Here is a 22,443-nt window from a genome sequence, read left to right as displayed (position 1 = left end):
TTGTGTTGTATGCTGTGTTGCTGTTCCCTTATACAGCTCGTGGTGATTCAAGCATGCATGCCAGTGAAGACTGGATCAGATATTGGGTAGCATCTATCTCAAAAACATTTCTGAGCATAAAAGGACAGATGCAAACTCTCAGTAAATTCGTGCAGCTCAGTTGTGATAATAAAATGATATTTTATACCAGATGTGGATTCAATCCCTGGAGAAGGAAGATACCAGAGATTATGAAATAAAGCACACTGGGTCTGCTGGTTTGTTTGTTTACAGTGCAATAAACTTCCAGAGCTTTGTTTTGTATTACGATGACATTGCTGGCATGTCTGTACTTTATCCCATGGAAAAAATTTATCCCAGCCTGTTCTGGTTTGTTCTGAGCAAAAACTTCTCCATTTATACTGCCCTTTTCTGTTTCCTGTCTCACACTTGGAACTTTGGTTGCTTTACGCACTTTAATTTAAAAGTCCTCTAAGGCTAGTCAGGCACTGAGCATTAACCCTGTAAAGAACTAGGTTTGACCAGAACTTGTAAAGTTTCATTCCTCACAGCCTCCTTTGCTTTAAAATTAGCCAGTGCAACATTTCCCACATTAGCTCTATGAAAAATGTATCATAGGAAACGAGTTACTATAGGAAGTTACTTCATGGTATTCAAATTGTGAAAGGAGCCTGTAGTCAAAGATTAGCTTTTGTTTTAAATCTGGCTGAACCAACAGGAAAGACATAGAGAAAATGGCCTTCTACACCCCCACATGCTATACTGTGTATGTAATTTAATGAGTGTTGATGGCTACAGATGGTAACGTATGTCACAGCCACCATGTCTCAGGCTGTGATCTTACCACATCTTAATGTAGCATTCAGGTCTGGTCTGCCTTTGGGAAATTTCCAAAGAAAACCTAAGTGTTATAAAAAGTGACGCTGGTGATTTAAAAGGTGGCACTTTCTGTATTCATCTTTAGCTAATGCCTCAGCATGAAGCTAAAGAGGATTGTGTTTCTAATGGTGTTACGCTTTGGGGTAGATGCAGAATGGTGATCCACTGCTCATGTCTTTATTTTCTGTCATTCCAGGATACCATATGCAAAAGTTTTGTTCCTTAAAAGGCAGCTTGGAGACCATTGTATTTATGCAAGAATTTGTTTCACGCTTGTATTAGGTCTTTGAAGTGTGTTAATGTAATGTGTTGGGTTTTTTTTTCTGTCACGCATACTAAATGTAGACTCTGACCACTTTTTCTTGATGATCTTTAATGAAATAGGGGAAAACATCCATAAGACTAACTTGCAAAATGCAGCTAGTGTGTAACCAAGTGCTCTTGCTACTCCTACATTTTATACAGCAAGATGAAGTTTCAAACCTTAGTTCTTGCTTTATATTCTTAGCATGTTCATATGTGCATATGCAATCCAAGCTTCTGAATGCACATAGGCACTTCCTTGTGCTAGTAGTTATTCTGACTTGATGCACTTAGATGATCTTTTTGCTCAACTGTTTCAAGATGCATCTGATGGAACTGTCTGGGAACGCATCCTAGCACATTGCATATATCAAGAGACAGATAAAAAATAGATGGGAAAAACACAGTCACTTGATAAGGAGCCTAATAACTTCTCCCTGTTGGTGGTATCTACAAGATACAGATGTGGAAGATAGCAAGAGGTCCTAATTGGTTCTGGTAGAGGGACACTGACAGCAAGAAAAATAAAAAGGTGGTTATAAACCAAATATTTTTTCCCCACCTGAAAGAATGGCTGTACTACTGGTAAATACAGAATGACCATATCAAGTAAAAACTGATTTCATGCTTATTTCCTGCTATTATTTAAAATAGAATATGGCCATGTTTTCAGTATCCCCCCTTTCTCCCAAGTGCATGTTCAATTTGATAGAGTATCTCCTGTTGGACTACACATTTTCCTGTATATTCCCTCTACTATATCAGCACCTCTCTGTGATGAAGATCAGCTGTACCACATCCCAGGTGCTTACAGAGGAGCCAACATCTTTCTGAAAACTCATCTTTCTTCTTGGCACTTGAAGGTCAGGGGATGGTTTTGAAATTTCTTTCTCTCCCTCCAATTACACATGACCAATTCTTTTCCAGCCCTTGGAAATCATCAGTTCCTCTGGGCTGCAAGTCCAGACAGCTCTAGTGAAGAAAACCTCAAAGTATAAAACTGCTGTGGACTGGGGGATTTGTTTGCTTCGTATTGAAGAGACTTCACTCAGCCTCAGGGTTTCACTGGGTTATGTACTGTGAGCACAGAGCAAGGCAAGTCAGGATGAGGAGCACTTGCAGAAGCAGCTGCAAGATTCAAAAAAATGAAAGAGAGAAAAAATAAATCTGTGCTTCAGCAAAGATTAATCAATCAGCAGGCAGCAATCACTCCTGTTATATATAAATGTAATCTGTGTAAAATGGAGCCATGGTAATTAAGTTCGCAACTTTTTTTTTTTTTAATGTGGCTGGAGAAGACATTTTAAATCATGGTATTCCAAAAAAAGCCTATGCTTCTGTTTTAAACACATTTTCTTTCTGAAACTTTTACTTCTTTTTCCAAATATGAATTTACCTCCATATGTCATAGCCATTCCCAAGGAAAGATGTCTGATACTATTAAAACATGTACATGAAAACTTGGGCTGTAATACCAATTTGAATGCCATAAGGTTTAATGCCCTCAGTTACCATGCAAAACTCTGATGATATTTTGAGATATGTATAGGGCACCAGCCTGTGGCTTTGCCAGAAATCCAAGGTCCAAACATCATTTTACTACATTGCCCCAGCAGTAGAGAGGGCAAATTCTCATCTAATTTCCTCATCAAGCTGCATTGGCTGTACTGGATATATTATGGGATGCTGACATGGATCCACTTTCTGGTGCATTTGCTGGAGAGGAGTAAATGTCCCACCTTCGTCCAGCATACTCACCCATCTCTTTGGTGTTCTTATTTCTCTTACAACACAAGAAGGAAATATAGGGGAGAAAATGAGTTTGTCAGACTACTATGATAGCAGATGTCATGGTTAGACACTAAAATAGGCATACAATGTGTCCTACTTAATAACTAAAAATGTTATGACACCTTTTTGCCTTGCCACTTCCATCTTTCATTTCACAAAAACCCTACGCAGTGATTGTATTATTTTGAGTTCTAATCAGAACAAATAGCAACATTAACAGTTAAATGGTTAATATAAACCAGAATGTGATGTAAAAGATTTTATTCCTTTCAAGATAACATAATAGCTATATTTATAATAATGGGGGAGGGGACACAACACCTACTTACAAACTCATGTCTAAATCCAAGAAAATTCTTAATCATTCTTCTTAAGGCAACTCCAGATATTCATGTGTCAACCTCTATTATTTTGTTTCTTATGCCGTAGGAAAATTCCACTTACATCATTGACTTCCTGTCACTGTGGAAAACAGTCTCTGGTAAGGGCTCAGAGTTAGAATTAGCCCTCATCTGCCTTGTTCTTTAGTTCTCAACCACACTAGTTAAATTACTCAGAAATTATTGGTGCAATCTTTTTCTTCCTTTCTTTCCCAAGCATTTCCTCTCTATTAAACAAAATCAAGTTTCTGCAAGCCAGAGCAAAAGTAGGATTTAAAGTCACGGATGCTGCTCAAAACAAAAACCTCCCTCAATTTAAAACCTGTACTGGCCATAGGGAATTCCAAACCTGTAGGGAAAATCATCGATTTCTACCATCGAGAAGAACTGCATTACTTATTTGCAGATCTTTAAGGTCCAACAATAATGCCTACATTGTCTGAGCAATGGGAAAGCCACTGTTTCTCACAGCTTAATCCAAAATGCTGCCACTTATTTTAGATTAGGATTGCTGCTGCACGTCAGAGCGCCTGATAGGAGATGCCCTTTTTCCTGACTGTCTTTTGACAGAGTTATCAAGTACCAGATACACTATTGGGAAGTTTCTGATGGTTAAGTATGTGGCAATGCCCTTTGATGAACTAGCAATGGGGATGTGTGATTTTTTAATTCTTGGAGGATACATGTGGCTGAAACATTGGTGTGACTGAATTAAGATGAGTGTGTTTAGATCTTGTCCTTCAATCCCTATTCTCAGTCTCGCTGTGCATGACAACATTTATTTGTTACTCATATCTGGCAAGCATAAGAAACAGAGGAATAGAGATGATCCATATGGTACTGGCAGCAATTTCATATATTTATAGCATTATCAGGGATATTTTCTTCAGGCAACATAACAGAAAGGGCAGCTGATCTTCTTACCCATTTGAGTGTTGAGAAGAGATTCAGAGCCTAAAATGGCAAACATTATCTTTCCTTCAGAGTAATTGCTTTATTGGTTTTATATTCATAGGCCTAATGGTGTATTTCAGGAAGGTAATGGCTCCTTACCTTAACTCTGGAGTAAATATTTGTGGGCTTTTTTAATGAGCATTTTGCAACTCCCTGTCCTCCTCCCTCCCTATCCCCAAGTGAGGACACTTCCACACGAGGAGGAGGAGATGTCACACTCATCCTTTCCCACCCCTCTTTTTAGGTTTCTTTTTCATCTGATGTGTTTGACACAAGCTCATTCCAAGGGCAGAGATTTCCAGTCCAGGGTATATTCCTGTTTACTCAAATTATTTTGCTGAGAGAAATGCCCCACTGTGATATCAAATGAGAAGAAAACAAAGTGGGAGATTTGATTAATGAGCTGCGTATTGATGCGGGGTTGTGTGGGCAGCGTGGTCATAAGAGCAAAATTGCCCAGCTAAACCTGGGTGCTGAGAAGGCTTCTCAAAGCATTAAGATATTTGCATGTTTCATTGTCTAGACTGGCATCTTAATTCAAGCTGTTGGATGCACCTTATTAATTGTGAAACTGGGAGGCTTTGCCATTTGTTAGCTTACACAGGTAGTAATTAGTCACTGGAGCGCACTTATTTTTTGTAATTAACTTTGTGACAAAATTTCGCTGTTCATTATTTGTGGAAAACACTCACAAAACAATCAACATGCATTTTACTAGAAATACTGTTGAATGCCCTTGTTTGCTTCAAGCTATTCCTTTCTGATATTACCAGAAATCCCCCTACCACTTGCTATCTCCTTCATCTTATCATGCTTTAGACAGACTGCATGAGGATGGGATAATTAGTACTTCCCAAATCTCAGTCAGTGCAAGTAAATAACAGATAATTTTAACAATCTAATATTTTTGTTTGTAGCTATACCTAGAGGCTTGGCATGTATCTATCTACACTTCAGTAATATCAATGACAACATAGCAAGGCAAATACATTAAACCATCTATCTGGTTTAGCCCTACCTAGATACAAAGTTTGTTAGTGGTAACATATAATTCTGTGATGCTCAGTGTACCCTTCTCTGTTATGTTACCTTAGAGAATGTGCAATGTTTATCACCTTCAGACGGTGAATTAAGAAGATGATATGTTGATCACAGGTTGATCCAAGTCACTTTGCTTGTTTAATTCCAGGGTAAATTAAGTTTTGTTTGTAAGTCAAGGCTGAGGATGATGCAATATGTGTCTTTTTTTTCCATACCCTTCTATTTTTATGGGAGAAGAACACACGAAATTCATCTTTTCAGAATGCTCTCTAAAAACAAAGGAGGAAATGGAGTTTGTTAGACAGTATGATCACAGACAAATATTCATTGGAAATGTCTCCTTCCAGTGAGCACCCTTCCACACCCTCAGGCATTGTGCAGATATTACATGCATTCAGGAATACAAAAGATACCAAAACCTAGTCCTCTCACAAACATTATTATTTTCACTACCCTCTTGCCAGCTGGAAATAGGTGAATCATTAACTTTGATGTCTAGGTGGTGAAAAAATATCCATCTCTGCAAATATGGGTAGGGGCAGATCATCATAGCAATAGAGAGACATTGACTCTCCATACCACGTAATCCCATCCTCTGTATGGCCTCTTTACTGCTAGCGAGCAAGAACTTTACTGGAAAAGGGACTTAGTGATGAGCAAAACAGAAACACACTAAGAGAAACTCTAGTTGACCTAAAGGACATTGTCATTCTACCAAACCCAAAGTGAGATAACAAAAACCCCTCACGAGCAATTGCACATCAGCTTTTCTTGTCCCAGGGCTTCCCAACCCACCTCTGTGTAGGCAGGTGGGTGCTGGCAGCCTGGAGCAGGGCATGCACCCCAAAGATTCACGATGGTGAACCTTCCTTCCCCTGTTTATTCAGGATCATGTGCCACTGCTAAACAGAACTTGGAGAAAAACCCTATATAAATAGAGATCACTCTTGTATTTTTAAGAGCCCCATCCCCAACAAGGCTGAAGGTGTCCTTCAAGGTTTCTCAAGAAACCTGAAGTGTATTCACTCTTAAGCCACCTACAAAGGAAGAGCAGGGAGGTCTGTCCAGCACCTCACCCTGACTCCTGCTTCTGTCCCCACCCTTCCAATTCACCTGCTCAGCCCAGAGGTGGTCCCCAACCTCTCAGATAGGAAAGCCACCAACAAGGAGACTTGGAGTTGTTGCTGCAGAAGGCCCTGCAAACTGTGGATTAGCCAAGCACTCCCCTGGCTTTTCAGCTCTTTCTTTATAGGGTCCTATTTTCTCTTCTATCCTAAGAGCAATTGAAAAAGGCAGAATATAGATTTGTTTTGTTTGTTTTTCAAGCAAATATATCACCTCTTTATGAAATCAACCCCAATCTTTAATAGATCTCATCCCCATTCATTTAAACAAAAGGGAGCTACCAGGTACAGCATTACTATTGTCCATAATTCTGAAAAAGCTTACATTAATATAACACAAATTGGCCTTCAGGAGTCACAGGGCCTAAACATAATGGTCCATCAATTCTAATTTTCTTAAAAAGTGATTGGTATGAACTGTGTTGGAGGAGGGAGTTAAAAATCCTGCATCACACAACTATTTGCTTGAGCTGCTTTGCAAAAGGACAATTTCTTGCCAGCTTTACACTCTTAAATGCAACCATTGCCTTCTTGGGCAAGGGAATGTCTTTTTTGAGAAGTTCTGATCTTTTTCTCAATAGAAATAAATGCTATTTTTTAAATTATTCGAAGCTTCACAAAATTTCTTGGAACAATGAGTTCCACCAGTCACTGAGTGAGCATGTATCTCTTTAAACATGGCAAACATAAAACCCATCCAGTGAATGCCACTTGCCATTAATTTTGTATTTGTAAGAATGGCAAGCCTAGCTTACCTCCTTTATTTCCTTGTTTGTTCTGCTCAGTTGTGTGTTTTCTTTTAGTCATCTGCTGCCTAAAGCGAGTGGTCTGATCTCAGTCACTCAGGGCAGCCATCCCTAACCCCATGTGCCCATGCAGGGGCCTTTGAGAGCTGACCTGAAGTCACTCATCCTGTTATAAGGTGTGTTCCCACCTCTTTGAGCCCCAAACAGGCAGCAATTGCTTTAAAATAAGAGTATCACATTTGCTTGCTTCAAAGGAGCAGTTTCTTGGCTCTCCCATTTCTAACTGTGCCTTCCAAGTCAGCCTGACATTTGAAAAGAGAAGAATTACTTCACTTTCATTGTGGCTTTTTGAGGTGAGTAACATATAGGTTATTTTGTAAAATAGCACAGAAGACCATAAAGCTTTAGAAAAAGGTTCCCTATTTATTGCAGAACACCTTGTTTTCCTTTTAGTGCAAAGACTAAAAGACACAAAGACCCTCTTTCCATCTAATCAGGTTACAGCATCACAATATGGCTCTTTTTATAGGGGTCATTAGATATTTTCTTTGGGGAAGAGAGTTCTTTCTATAGCTTTGGTGAATTAACTCTTTTGTATGTAACAGAAGTTGCTTCCCTCAAGCAAGCTATTTTAGGCTCTACAAAGCAATCTCAACTGCCTGGAAGTTGCACGTTTATTTTATCCCCTTTGTTTGCAGAAATACTTACTTTCTGAAAGAAAAACACTATACAAACTTCATGCTACCTCTTTCTTAGCTGTCTTTATTTACATACTGTCCTGTTGTTCATATGCCACTCAGCCTCTGAGGAAACTTGGAATAACTACCACAATATTCAAACAGCATAAAACTTGTCATGAAGGCTGTCAATGAAAACTCTCTGGTGCTTATTACCCAATCTGAATTCTGCAGAGCAAAGGCAATATGTTTGAATCTCTACTCACTAAAGCACCCATTTTTAAAAGGAACGCTTTTCAAATTTAAAAAATAGTTTTCATTTGGTGGAGTGGAGCATGTATTGGTTAGTATCATATGAGTTTCTTTCTGATTTGCAGCTTCTTTTCACATCAGACGAGGTTCCACAACCTCAGATTCCACCTAAGAACACGGCACTCTGCTGGCAGCACCTCGCAACTGCAGTTAAACTCTGAAGCAGATGCATAGATGTATGTAGTGGTTAGACAAGCCCTTTGCTGCAGCTTTCCATTGGAGAAATACAGGAGAGAAAGTTACTGTTACATGGCTCTTATTCACTAGCTTTTCACATTTGGAGAACTCCGCTACAAAAAAGCATTGTTGCATTAGAAAATTCTGTTCTTCTGTGTCGAGATTTGCTTATCTGCTACAATTAACAGTATAAAAATTAATACTCTCCATGCTTTTTATCTATTCATTGCTGAAGCAAGTTGTGCCCCTGAAGCTAAAGCGCCACGATGAAGCAATCCCTTTCCAAAAAGAGGGGAAACAATAATATGACTAAGCAGGCAGAGGAGCTATTTTGAAAGAGCTGCAGTGACCTTGGACTAGGTAGCAGCTCCAGCAGGAAAAAGACTGAGTCACCTTGCTCGCAGGTTACTGTAGGACAATTAACAGATTTTACCATAGCTCCAGATGTTATCTACAAGGACAATAATATCTCATTGTATTATACCCAGAGGGGATAAAACTACCTCATGCCATCCATGGGAAGAGATCCAAGCTGTTAAATTCTTTGCCTGCACTCTGCTGTTGCAGAATTGGTGTACAAAGCTGGATGGCCTCAGGCGCCAAGGACACAGGATGCCTGGTGGGATGTGGGTGCAAGAGAGCAGTCACTCGGTCATCCTGCTGGCCGCCCATGACTGACCCTACAAAAGGCTTGAAGAGCAAGCCGAGCAGTGCTGAGCAGGGGCAGCAATGGGAAAAGGTCCCCGTGTAAGTGTTCATAAGCCAGTTCACGTCCTGGAAATGTGGGGTAGGAGGACCAGGGCAGACACAGTGATGCTTTTAAAGAGGAAACAGAAGGATAATTCCTAGGGAGAACCACCCCTTTTCCCCCCTTTTCTCCCCTCTGTCTGGCGGGAAACACAAACACTGTCAGTCCCTGACTGTAGTACAGGGTGTTTCAAAAAGACGAACCCCATTTTAAATCACAGCACAAGGTGTTTTGCGTCCGTCTTTTTGAAACACTCTGTATTTTACTTGCCAGCCTTTGCCAGTTCCAAAAGTGCCAAACGCTCTCCCTGCTGTGAAAGACTAGATCGGGATTGCAGATGTCAGTCAAAAATCTACTAGCTCCTATTATATCCATTGCATTGTTCAGTGGATCTTAAAAAAAAAAAAAAGGGTTAAATATTTCCAAAAGAAGATGGGAAAGAAAAATTGAAGGAGCTACCTAATTCTTAACATGTTATATTTAAGCAAAAGATTTTTAGGTATTGAAAGTGCCCTCCTAAGTGTTTTCCACAAAGCTAGAGTAAGGTGATGGCATCTTAGTAAAGGTTGAAACATCCAACATTTCAGTCATAAAAACACATCAGGAAATCCCAGATGATCATGGTACACAACCACAGGTGGGGCATCTATTGACCACAGCACATTGTGATTGGGACGAGCAGCCTGGAGGGGTGAGATCTGCAACCGCCAGGTTGGACAGGTGATGTTTTTGCAGCCCCCCCCACTACTTTTTCAGGTGACTTGGGATTTACCTGGCTCTTTGTTAGACTTTTTTTTTTAATGTGGCTTTAGAAGCCAGTCACCATTCTGTGTCTATATAAAAATTATTTTGGAAATGACAAGAGCAAGAATAATTAGAACCTACAGGATCCTCCATTTTGGCTGGCAGCACTTAGCACAATTTAAATCTGTCCTTTCCCTTTCTCTCACTATTTTTTTCATATACATATCTAACACATGAAAATACTTTCACAATTTTAATACTACTTTGAAAAATCAAATAATAGAAAAAATAAGATGTTGCTTGAAAATTATTCCTGAGACATCATGACATTCCAAAAATGTCTTTAACCTTATGAAAAGGACTGGCTGCTAGTCAACACTGTTTAACTTTGTTACCACAAGCAGAAGTGCATGATTTCTCTTCCTTGAAGCGAGTCTAATTCTCTTTGCACATTGTAGGATCGCCTTCCTCCAGCAAATTAATCTCTGTTCTGCTTGTGGAGGAAATTTTTTCCTTCCCAGATTATACTGGAATATTGTAGTGGTTTCTAGAGAATTTAGGACTCCTGTTGCTGCACTTTAACTTGAATTTCAGCAATTCTATAGGCTTTTCTCCCCCACCCCCACCCCTTTTTTTTTTTAAGGCTATAGTGGCTTTCCTTGCATTTTTGTTTGTTTGTTTTTAACTTGTCCATTTGAAATCTTTAAAAACATGGTTTTAGTTATCATCAGGAGACCATTTTTGTTATTTCTCTTTACCTTCAACAGTACATACCTTCAGTATAGATCTTACTATTTCCTCTAGTCTTCCACATTGGCGAGCTGCTTCACCCTTAGTCATCTTGTTCCATTTGGTTTATTTCCTAAATACCTGAATTTGCTAAACAGTCTGAACAGCCTCATCTTAATTAGCAGTCTCTGGGCCAAGCAGTCATGTAATTTAATTCATCATTCCTTATACTTCGGGACTTTTATTTTTACCTTTGCATGATATCTGAGCTGTGACTCTGCTGTCCACCTCTAAAACTGGGACAAAGATGCTGCCAGGATTGCATCAAGAGAAGTAACAACAGCAACCCTTTGAAACTCCAGTTGAAGCTGGGTCCCAGTGTAGGTCTTGTTCACCATCTCCAGGAGGTCTTCCATGAAAAGACAAGCAGATAAATCAGATGGTGGAACAGTGGTAAAAAGAGGTGACATGGTCAGGCTTTATTACTGTCTCTGCAAGGAAGAAGATGCTGTTCTTCAGGCTCCTAATATTGTCCCAGCTTTTTGATCACACTTCCTCCTGATAATGTGTTTTGCTAGCAAACAATATTAATTATTATGTCATAAACTGAACGACCCAAAGCAAACAAATCAAATGCAGCCTGGCGGCAGAAAATAAACAAGAAAGCCATGGCAACACAACTGAAAAAGTAGTGGGCTGCTCTTCAAAAGTCTTTTCAAAACTGATATTGCCATGTTGTGCTCATTCAGTAACCTTTTAAAGAACAATCCTCTTTAGCCAAATATTATTTTGGCAGGAAAACTTAGGGAATAAGTTAATAAATCTAGCAACATCTAAGAGCCTTTTGAAGAGTATTTTCTTCCACTCACCTCTGCTCCTTACCCCACTCTCTCAGTTTACAGTCCTGGCTTTTGTTTGTTTCACATAATAAATAATAGGGTATATCGGTAGCATGCTACTAGAACCTGATACAGCATCAGACTCATGTAAGATGCTGACTCGGATGCCTGTTGGGTGGAGAGTGATTTCTGGAAGACCATCAAAGCCTGTGGCGCGTGTCCCCTCTGGGGTGCGGGTGTGGTGGCTGCTGGAGGACCCTGCAGTACATGCCATGCTGGGGAGAGGCTCATGGGTTCTGCACAAACTAAACTGTACACGGAGCTCTTCTCCCCCCTTTCAGCATGTTTCAGCATGGTTTTCATCCATGGAGATGTACAGGTATCATTTATTTATAGCACGTTTTATTTTTGTCAAAATACATCAAACACAAACTGCTGCATTTGGAGTCATCCAAGGAATTGAACTTCAGTGTGTAACTGAGCGTGCAACAAATCAGATGACACACAAGTTACACAAGTGCCAGCAAGCCTTCCCTCTAGATTTTGAATGAAGCCAAGACCACTGCATTTTCCATTTGGAAATCTGCTCACCCTCACAATAGTTAAAATACAGTTATGGACATGAAATATACTGATAATCTTTGTAAAGTATATAAGAATAACTGAATGTTTCCCCTAAACATAACTACTACAACAAAAATCAGCTTTAAAGCTTCCTTTAGACTTACAGATATTTGGCCTATGTTTGCAGTGCTGTCAATGAAAATATCTGTGAGTGAGACCTGTCACCTACAGACTGTGGTAGGGGTTTACTAGGGTAACAGCCAGTCAAAAAGCAGAGCTATGGGTGGAGATTTCTAGATCTGAGTCCTCTGGGGAGCGGAAGATGGAGAGGAAACATCTACCCGGCTGGGTGTCATTTTAACACTAATGTCACTGAGCAGAACTGTTCTCACCTTAGTTCTGGTTTACGGTCATCTTATTTTTATGCTCTGCAATTTCATACTGTAGTTATTTGAAGACAGATATTACCTCAAGATTAATAGGTCTTCTTTCCACAGTCCTAATTCTTCTTTAATCCTGATGAGAACAAACAAAAAGGAATGTATTCCACCTCTTAACCAGAAAACGATCAATTTGAACCCAAGGGAAATGAACACTTTTTCTTTCACAACTGCTTCCTTCTTCCTCAGTGAGACAGGTTTACTGTTCAATTCTATTTGGTTTATTATATTTACTTGTTTTCTCGGATTCATTCATTATCACAGATAAACTCAGATTTACCTCTTGCTGATCACAAAGCAAGCTATCAGAAAACCCGGGGAAAATGAATGCCCTGAAATTGCAGTGCTTCTAGTGGAATCGTTGCTGGTGCTGACTTTACTGTTTGGAGGTTTTTTTGGAAGGAGGTGGTAAAAGTAAACCACTCATACAAGTCTTTCTTTATCTGTTCACCATTTGAGTTGAAGTAATAAAAATAAAATGATGATAGTGTTTAATGGTAGTGAAGCAATTTTTTAGCTGATGTGAATAGTCGGAGATTCTGACTTCTCTATGGCTGTCCCCTTCTCAACCAGCTAATGTCCAAGTTAGAGGGTGAGGTAGACCACTTGTGAGCTCACATTTTTGTTTTGACTTAATGTTGTCTCTCCTAATCTTGACATCATTTAAAACACCAGGGAAGAAAGAAATTTATCACCAACTCATCAGACTTCTGGTTCTGTAATATATACATCAGTATTCATTTTCCTATGCTGCTCATCTTCATTTATCAGGCTGCTTCTTCTTTTTTTCCTTCTTCCATATGCGAGTCTAGAAGCAAACACTTCTTTCTCAGGCCTAGGACAGCTGATTTTTCTTTTTTGGGAGAAATGCAGAAGCTGGTGACCTGAATTATGACAGAATAGCTGTAGTTAGAGAAATTATGGCTTCTGATAATGGCTTCTTCATTATCTTGTCTTCTGCAGCATGAATACAAGATCTATAGTTTCTGTTACAATAGCAGATATTTTTGTTGATAGACAAACAAAAAACATCCTTAGCCTGGAAATAATATAATCTACTAGCAGTTCTATAAAACATTACACTGATGGCAGATAAACGATCATTTTGTTTATGATTTGCAAAACAAAACAGCTGTGTTAAAATAGGAGCTATATTTATTCAGATACTTTCATTTTTTATGTGTTCCTTCATTATTTGGAGCCACATACTTAAAAACAAAAACAAAAAAAAACAAACAACAACAACAACACAAACACAAACAAAAAACCGAACCAAACCAAACCAAACAAACAACAAACCAAACCAACCAAACAAACAAATAGAAGTAAACTGGAAAGCTCTAAGCTTGCCAATAACTTCCCAGACCTCATCTTTAACATCAGCTCTCTGCAACTAGGTGACAATTTATTGTCTTCCTGGATTATGCAGATGTTGAAAACATCATGAGGTTTTCTTGGTTCCACTGAGTCCTGCTAGGCTGCTTGGGCTTGCCTTCACAGTACTGGGATTTGGCCAGCCCAGCTTTCTTGGACTCTTTGATGTTCATATGCTCTGCTGGGCTTCCTGGGATTTGCTCCTTCCTGATTAGAAAAAATAAGTGCTTTCCCAAGCCCATCAATTCCTGGCACTTCTCTGAGCTGTGAGTCACAGGAGGCTAATTGAATCAGTGGTGCTCAGTTCCCTCTATCCTGGACCTGCCCCCAGCAGCCAACACGGACATCAGGGAATTGCAGCTGGGAGCTGCTGATATGCTGGATACATTAAAAAAAAAAAAAAATATATATATATATATATATTTTCTGCATAAAAAGGAGCGAAATTGTGACAGTTAAGTGGCATCTGAAAAAAACATTTACTGCAAAGAAGGGAATAATGCATGTTTATGAGGGCTGTTCTTTGGGATTTTTTTTTCAGGCTGAGACAGATTTCACACCTCCCTATTTATACTTGCAGATATTCTTTGCCATGTATGCCTGAGCTTGCTGTGTCTCCTATATCTTGCCCTTTCATTCGTTGTTTCTAACAAGAGAGGCAGGTTCAGCCATGCCCCATGCGAGTGACTCCAGCAGAGCAGACTCAGATGGGATATCGGGGATGCATGGCTGGGGAGGGAGCTCCAGAGGAGCGCAGGGCTGCAAGAGGCAGGCTAGGTAGTCCTACCAAAAGGATAGTCCTCAGCATCTTTCCATGCAAACTGCTTTCACAGCTCCTGTGGTAGCTGTTACATTTCTCAAAAGAGAATAGAAAATGCCTCGGTCTGGAGACTGAGCCATGTAGAGCCCGTGAGACAGAGCAGGGCACAAGCCTCCACCTGCCAGGCAGCACCGCAACCACAAGGGCAGGCAGTCGTGTTCCTTCTTGCAAACTCCCATTGAAGAGGGGAAGTACAGACATTTTGCAACACCTTTCATTGCAGTTTCTAAAGTTTACAGAAGAGCCAAGACACACAAATTATATAAAACAACAAGAGAAGCTGGATCTTCATGTTTAACATGAGGTTTGTGCTGGAGCTGTGTGTCTGCAAGGCAAATGAGACCTTCTGGAGGTTTTTGCTGGGACATGTCCTTTTAGCACATGTTGTCTTTCTTCTAGATGGCCTGATTGCAGGCATTCACTAGTGTACAGGTAGTGCCACAATTTCTTTGTACCAAAAGGCCTAGAGGAGAAAAATATGCCAGCTGTGACTATCTAAAGAAAAGCCCTATTGATTTACATTTAAATGCAGCTGTCACTTGCTGATTATAGCCAGTAAAGTAAAGGCAAACAGGACTGCAGGGCACTTGTACTTTTATGTGCTCGCAAAGCACCTCACTTTGCTATGGACATATCTGAATAGCACAAGGTGTCAGGAAGGACAAAGGTGGCAGCCAATGCCAACATACTGGAGTGAACAAGCAGCCCCATTTTTTCAGCTTAATACGCTTTTGGTGAGGTGCACAAGCAAAACCCACCCACCTCTGCTTCTGTTTTGCTCCTCCCAGGACACCAAGGAAAAGCATGGTGTTTTGGCACCAGGGCTCTCGCCCTCGTCCCGCTTGTCCTCTCATCTGGCCACATTTACTGTGGATTTGGGGGCTTCAATATCTTGCAGGGAATGGGGGAACTGGGCTGCACAGCGGGAGCCACAGCTGTTCTCCTCTGCTGGCTCCCTCTCCCATGTCCCACGTCAGGGCTTGCATGCATAAAGCACTATTGTTCACAGCCGAAAAATTGCCAGGGGAGCACTGGACGGTATCACTGCGTTACGGCATCAGAAACCGCACGTGTGTTCCCTCTCCCACCCGCACAGGAACACATGCAAACGCTCATCCCCAGTGTCCCACTGAGAGGGTATAAAAAATCAGGGCTGACTTCAGGCTGTCTTTTAGCAAGCTCCTGAGGACCACTCAGCTCCTCAGAGGGGTGGGAAGCAATGAACATCCCCACTTGACTGCACGCTGGGTGTGCATTTAAGTACTCCAGCTCGCACATCCAAGCTCAGCAATGACCGTAAAGAAAACCTGTGTGATATCCGAGTGAATAGCTGATGTTAAACTATGCAGCAAATTCGCTGCTTTTTTGTGTCTCACTTGAGATGGAATATTTGATTTTTACATGCAATTCTGGGTGTTTTCAAGCCTTCTGAAACACTTCTGAGTGTAGAGTAACACATACCAGCGATAAAAGGGAATACTTCCCCAGCGCGAGTTTTTAATTCTGTATGTAACAAACACTTCTTTCTTTAGTATTTCTTTCAACTCTATTTTTGAAGTAGATTTATATCTGCCTCATGTTTTGCTCCAATTTCAATCTTCTGGCTGTGTTCATTGCCAAGCCAGCCTAATGCCCACATGAGCCCCATTAAGCCACATGCTACTGTATAGGCAGAAGTATATTCTTTTTTTTTTCTGGGCTGAGCTTTGTTTGTCAAATCTGGGCCTGTTTTCACAGATAATGACTTCCTTTTTGTCTCTTTCTCCTTCCGTATGCTTTTTCCACACACAATCTTTTCAAAATGTAATGTGACCCTCATACATCATTTTTATCAGCCTTATAAACCCAGCATAGTACATAGTGTGATGTATGTAAATTCATGCACCTAACAGCAGTGAGAAAAAAAGAAAAACAGCTTTTAGCTCTCTGTCAGGAACAGAGGACACCTCTATGTCATTCATGTCATTTTTTTTTCTATTTGAAACGATTAGTTTCAGCAGTGTTGTATTCAGGATTTAAAAAAAATATAAATACCTTGTTTTCAAGTTGTCATAATTCATTTTTGGCATTTTTTCAAATTGTAGGATTCTGAAATTCTTTTTCAAAGTCACTTTTCATTTTGAAATGCATTTTTATGCAGCATTATAAAAGACTATAATCAACATTTTTTAAAAGTAACTGACCAAATAAAATTTCAGTATTATTTCACAAAACAATTGGTAGCTTTAGCCTCTTTTTCTCACTGCTAACGAAAAAAAATATTCTGGAGAAATGCAAAAGCATTCTTTTCAGTGTAGTATTCTTCATAGTCATATTTGTAGAGTGGTGTCTGTGTGCTAGATACAGAACCATAACCAATGAGGGCTCGCTGAACTGACCTTAGCCATTGAATTGGCACTCAGCTTTGCTGTGGTGTCCAACCATGGTTTAAGTTTGGAAATGTATTCTGCAATAGGAGCAGTATTTTAGTTAGGGGCACTCCAAGAACAAGGGGGAAGTTGTACCAAAGTGGATATTTTTCTTTCTCAATGTCCTGTGGAGAAAGCCCACACCAGCTACCAGCACCACTGCTGCAGAGAACTGTAGTCCATGACATGTCAGCAAAGGGTCCCCATCGCTGTCAGGTCCTGCAGTGTTGTGGAGAGGGAAATGCAGGTCTTGGTGTTACAAAAGCACCCTTGGTGCACATGGGGCTATGAGGTTTCAGTTTGTTATGTTATACCCCTGCCTATTGATACTCCCTGATAGCATCTGGGATTTCTGAGCCCTACAGGGACTTCTGTAAATGAAGTCGCCTCAACGATGTTTGTCCTGGACTGAATAGGCCAAGGCAGACAACTGATAAGGGACCTACAAGCTTGACATCAATACACAGTTGTGCTGTCATAACAATACAAGGGTTACCTCAGCCTCTAGCTTACAACTTCTCAGAAGTCAGGAATGCTTATTAAGGGGAAAGATAATTGGAAGCGGTTTCCTCGAAAGGAAAGCCACTCCAGGCAGCTGCGGTGTGGAGGGCAGGCCTTCACAACGGTGCCATTGTTTAAAAGCCATTGACGTCTGCAAACAAAAATCTATTTAACTCTGTTACAGAAAAAAATATCAGGAATCTGTTATCCTTCCGCTCTGAGTAGAGTTGATGGAGATTCAGCAAAGCTACCTACATCTGTAGATAAAACAAGGTTATGTTTCTGAAGGTGTTAATATGGATGCCACAGATATCCTTTGAGATTTTTTTCTCCTCCTCTGGTATGTGTGTGACTAGGGCACCTTGGTGAATATCGGGAGTCATGCAGGGCCAGAGGAGTAAAAATATTTCTCAGCAATGACTATAGTGAGGAATATCGTGGTATCTTGTCACTTTAAAATATTTATAATTAGGTTTAAATGAAAACTTTTATTTGAATTCTCCTATGTCTATCAAATTTTTCATATGTTACTGGCACAAGATGAAGCCATTAGTTCAAAGAAGATCTACCTAGAACAGAGAAAAAAGTGTTTAATGTACAAATACCTCTAACATACAGACACACAGATAGGTAATCCTTACCCTAGAGCTCTTTATTTTAAATTTAAAAAGCAGAGTATGAGAGACCAGCAAGCCAAGCAAAAATATCTCAGATCTGTCACTTCTATCAATAATTATTCTTTCCAATGCTACAGTAGAGACTGCAACCACATTCTTTTGGCCATATCCTGCACTTGCCTAATGTCTAGTGTAATTCCTCTTGTTGACTTTTACACCACTCAGCATTTTAGATCCTCTGTTATGTGGAAGGCAGAGAACGGTTTATATTTGGTTTTCAGAAGCTTTTTTTGCCAAACATGTGGCAGATAGAACCTGTTATGGCATGTCCTACATTCTTACAGATTGGATGAACCGAGGTATTTGTGGAGGTACATTAAATCTGTGCCCTTTTGTGTCGTAGTCTGGGTCAATACTGACCAGTAATTAACACCTCTGAGGGAAGTTTCCACCAAGAGAGCAATTATAGGAACAGCAGTTCAACCCTCTCTCCCTGATGGGCCTCTCCAGAACTGGAAAAATGATATTTGTGAGAGTATGTGTTAACTTTTTGATGGAATAGCTTACGTTGTGTGCCATCTGCGAACACACAGACCACCCAGAGCAAGGCAACCCTTGTACTGCTGAATTAATTTCCTTCACCATCCCTGCGGTTTCGGTAGAGCAATCTTCTTGCCTTATTTCTCATCTCATGACTATGGAATTCCCATTGAAATCAAAATTTGCTCGTGATTTTGTATGAATGCTCAATGAAACTCGTTGCTAAGAAATATCAAGGCAAACAAAAGATCTCCACATGCAGAGGAGCCCAACTGTAATTCCGACTTGAGTTACAATGACAACAGTTATGTCTACATGCACAGAGTACACATCTATGTAGGTCTGCTTCATCCTCTTTTAGTTAAGGTGGAGTCGAATTTTCTTACCAAATCTAAAAAAAAAGGGGGGGGCAGTTTTAAGTGGAACCATATATATACGTATTTGTTCTAACTCTTTTTTTCCACATTTCTACCTTGAAGAGCCCCTTCCTTTTCATTCTCCCTCTCTCTCTCTGTAACACACACATATGGATACACCCATGTACGTAAATTATGGCCAAAAATGAGAGAACAGAAGTGAAATAAGCCATAGGGAACTTCTGTATGTTTCAAATTGAAAAGTGAAGACACTTGTGCCTTTGTGGAACAAACATAATTTTCAGGTTTAAAATTATTATATTTACAGGTATGCACATGTTTCTTTGTTAGCAAAAATATATGTAGCTGGAAGAAAATCCTTCAGAGCCACCAGTTGTGCATCAGTAGCTCCAGTATGCTTAACACTCGATGAACAGAGAGGTAAAAGTGAAGTATGCATGATGGAGCTATAAATAACATCATTACAGAATCATAGAATAGTTAGGATTGGAAGGGACCTTTGGAGATCATCTAGTCCAACAAAAAATATTACAATGTACAATGTTTAGACAAATCTTTCATTTTCTATTCCTGAGCATTTTTCAATGGCTGTCTCTGAAATGAGAAACAATGGAAAAAATGGAATACCTAAATGCTTAATTCCATCTTTTACTTTTAATTCAATCTTTTTGACACAGAATAAATTATTTAAAGAAGTAGCTTCTACCTGAGATGACACTTTTCAGTTCTTGGTTGGAGAGTTATGCTGCCTGGGCTGACTGAGGTGACATTCTCCTCTGCAGTTACAGAGCATATGCCATGTCCCTGCCTTACAAAGCCAGCCAGAACAGACAAAACATATTCAGAAATGACCTGAAAAAAGCGTTTGTTTTTTTTTTTTTGCATTCTTTCAGCTTCCATTCTGTTAATTATGGAATTTTATGGACTGCTATAAACAAATTATGCTCCTTTTTATGAAAATTTAGATTTTCATGTTTTATTTTGTTTTGTTTGTCTTCTTTGGGGGGTGTCAATGGTTACAAAACAGAATGATTGCTGTAATGGTAATGGCACTCTGGGAAACCCTCACAGAAGAGGTTTCTGAGCCAACCTGGATTTTAAAGCAGCCCCTATCTCTGCTATTTCAACCTCTTTTCCCCTGACAGATGGGACAGTCCTCTCCTGGAGGATTTATAAATCTGCTGGATTTATAATACGTGCCTCAGATGACCATGCATTATTGAAGAGCTCTCCAGGTAAACACAGGCTGCTGGATTCTCTGGCTATACAAGGGAAATCAACGAGCCAAACCTGTTGTGACAGCAGCCAAGTCCTCTCGTTTCAGTTTCCGACTCCTGCCTGAATCCAAAGGAAGCACCTTTCCCACCGTTGCTGTGGTCAATGAGAACCCACCCTACAGACTTTCATGGGTTTTTATCTGGGGTCCTGGGTTTCCCATCTTTAATAATGGTTTTTACCTGTCTTCGCTGGCCATAAATAAATCTAAGCTTGACATTACAACATTCTCACACTCTTAAACAAGGACAGAGAATTTCTTAAATGTTTTATTCAGAAGAAACAAGGTGAGGATGTGGAGCCCAAGAACTTACATGGTCCATGTAACTGATAGACAGAGGTGATACAAGGAGCTCTCTGAACGTCCAATAGCTCTCTCTTCAGCTCAAAGCATGGCTCAAGGACTGAACATAATCACCCCATTTTGTTTGGCTTTTGAACAAGCAGTCGACACTTCAGCACTGGAGAAATCAATGAGCCTGAGTGACAGCCACAGAAGGAAACTGACACATCCGAAACCTGTTAAGGAAAAAGTGCATGTAGATATAGCTGGCTGTCCCAAGGGGAACCAGGAGGGGAAACGAATAAAAGAACAAATACAAATAAGCATGCATCAGTGTCTGCAAGGTGGATAAAACTATCTGTCTCTTAACTCATCCTGGACAGAGGGAAAATCATTGCAGAATAAACATTACTGAAGGTGTCAGATTGTATGAACAGCTCCAAGGATCAGGGTAACTCTAATTACAAGTGCTTAATCCCACCCAAAGATAATTCTTTCAGCCCTCCTGCTCAGGAGGTGGAGCAATACACACTGCTTTGTATACTCCAGGATACATCTCTCTTCTTCATATGCCATATGAGCTAATGTACTGCAAGTTTTGTCTGGTATTTGCACCAAAGAAAGAGTAAAGCATGTTGCTTGCTGGTTAACTAGCATAGAAATTTAATACTGACTGGTTTACTGGCTTACAAATATATTTCAGTAATTACAAGAACCTACTGGATACACCCACAAGGTTAAATCCTGGAAATTTTTCCATTGATTTAAATAAAGCCAAGACCGACCTCAATTCAGTAGAAGGAAGATGAACATTTTACCTTCTGACGCATCTCAGTATTTTGAAACCTTTCCTTTTACATGCCATATTTCACATATGAATATACACAAAACTTCATGGTAAGCTCTTGGCTTGTTTAATCTTATCTATGCTTTCTTAATTTACAATAACTGAACATGTGGAAATGGATGCATTTGCATAAGTTCAGTGTTGTTCCAAATTTTTTCACTTAATAAATGATAGTAAATATGCCAGTGAAATTCATGCTTAAATAATCTCTGGTATTCTACTACATAAAAAAAATGCGATACTCCCGTTCCTCTCCATTCACAGTACAGACATTGATTTCATGTTATCCTTACAGCCTGTATTACCAAATAGTTTTTTTTTCCAGATTCTAATGCCAAGTTCTAGTATTTTGGAAAGCACTTGATACACATAAGAGCCAATTCTATAAAACACTTCACAGTTCACATGTTCCAGTGTAACACTGACAACATGTTGTTAATTAGGAAAATCAAGTTTGCCCAAGGAGAGAGAAAAGGTTATCAATATTAATAAAGGCAAATTTTTCTCTCATCATCGGAATTACATATTTCATAATAAAAAAAACAAAATTATATTCTTCAGAGAACAGAAAGAAAACCAGTTTTGCCAGTCATTCGTTGAACAAGGATAGAGAGGTGGTCTGCAGGTTATGATGAGTAAAGTATCTGTTGTCTGGAGTGGACATGTGGCATAATGCAGCAGAAGCTTACAGATATGTTTTCAGGCTCAAAAATACTAGTTAATGTGGATCTAGCAGTAAGTATAACAGGGCTTTTCGTTTCTGTGATGCAGCATTTCCAAGAAGCTCAGAATCCAAGATGAAATTTGGCTCAACAGGATTAACTTTAAATGTGAAAGCAAGACATGGATGTCAAATTAGCAGACAAACGGAGGAGAAATCTGTGTAAAAGAATAAAAATGCAACTGCCCCGCTGGCACTGAAGTGATGCTGGGGAGAACAGAGTGCAAGAGCA

General features: G+C 39.8%; 1 long non-coding RNA gene across 1 annotated transcript in view; it reads left to right on the top strand.

The window, feature by feature from the left end:
* LOC139827940 (uncharacterized) overlaps positions 1–21,105 on the top strand; it is a 34,021-nt gene extending 12,916 nt beyond the window's left edge. Inside the window, exon 3 of the long non-coding RNA XR_011739080.1 lies at positions 20,231–21,105. This is a non-coding gene — a long non-coding RNA (uncharacterized lncRNA). The remainder of the gene's footprint in view (positions 1–20,230) is intronic.
* Positions 21,106–22,443: the final 1,338 nt, after the last annotated feature.

This window comes from Patagioenas fasciata, chromosome 4 (assembly GCF_037038585.1).
Source record: "Patagioenas fasciata isolate bPatFas1 chromosome 4, bPatFas1.hap1, whole genome shotgun sequence".
NCBI classification, from domain to species: Eukaryota; Metazoa; Chordata; class Aves; order Columbiformes; family Columbidae; genus Patagioenas; species Patagioenas fasciata.
Note: the sequence above shows the minus strand (reverse complement) of the source record. Positions and strands in the feature narration are given on the sequence as shown.